This window comes from Mus pahari, chromosome 7 (assembly GCF_900095145.1).
Source record: "Mus pahari chromosome 7, PAHARI_EIJ_v1.1, whole genome shotgun sequence".
In the NCBI taxonomy this organism is placed as follows: Eukaryota; Metazoa; Chordata; class Mammalia; order Rodentia; family Muridae; genus Mus; species Mus pahari.
Window position 1 is genome coordinate 80,905,058 of NC_034596.1, and position 965 is coordinate 80,906,022.

At 46.3% G+C, this 965-nt stretch overlaps 1 protein-coding gene across 1 annotated transcript in view; it reads left to right on the plus strand.

The window, feature by feature from the left end:
* Flvcr2 (feline leukemia virus subgroup C cellular receptor family member 2) overlaps positions 1-965 on the plus strand; it is a 65,765-nt gene that overhangs the window by 1,421 nt on the left and 63,379 nt on the right. The window lies entirely within an intron of this gene.

Below are 965 nucleotides of genomic sequence, written 5' to 3' on the forward strand. Positions count from 1 at the left end.
CCGCCTGCCTCTGCCTCCCAAGTGCTGGGATTAAAGGCGTGCACCGCCACGCCCGGCCATGATCATTTTTGATGGTGTTTCTCCCCAGCCTTTATCAGTACACCAGTTCCACCATTTTAGGAATGCTGGTCTTTCTCTGGTAGCAATCCATGACTGCCAGGTGCCTGTTCAGGTGTCCTTGGTGGTTTTAGCTGGACCAGCCAGATTTGCTAGAATTCAAGGTCCTCTGTGCACGGAACTGTGGGCTGGGCTGTTCATTCCTTTTACACACAGCTGAATCCAGGACACCGGGAACCAGGCTTTTCACTAAACTCTCTCTCTGCAATTTAGAGCCAAGTGGAGTAGGGAGAGAGTAGAAATCTCACTGTGAACTTCCAAGAAAGCTTCTGGCCTAAGCTTCTCCTGTCTTCCTCCTTTTTTCCTCCGGGGGCAAGCAATTCCACAGTCTTATGATCTTAGAATGGTTCTCATCTAGGAGCTTTCTAGATGTGTATTATGAGTCTGATTGCTTTCCCTATGTATTTGAGGCAAAGCAAATGTTTATGGGCGCTTCGTTAACTGGAGCCTAGGTCCTCAGATTCATGTCTTCCAGGTTGCATGCTGTCCACGCTACTGCTGACAGATCACTGGTCACCCTTGGCTCTGGTGAGCCTGTTTTTGTCTTACCAGTTCATTTAATTTAGAAAATGTGTGTAACATCTGACTCAGGCAGAAACGTTCTAAAGGCAGATTTCTTTTTCTCTTCTTAAGTTAAAAAAAAAAAAAAAAAAAAAGTTTATCTGGTGCTCAGTGCGGTGGTGCAGGTCTCTGTTGGAGGATGTGGTGAATTCCAGGCCTGCCAGAGCCATCAAACTATTCACATGATTTCTTCTTGTGAGTTTTGTTATTTGGAAAACCAAATTGACTTAAGCCTGGAGATGAGCCAGACAGTGGCAGCGCACACCTTTAATCCCAGCACTTGGGAG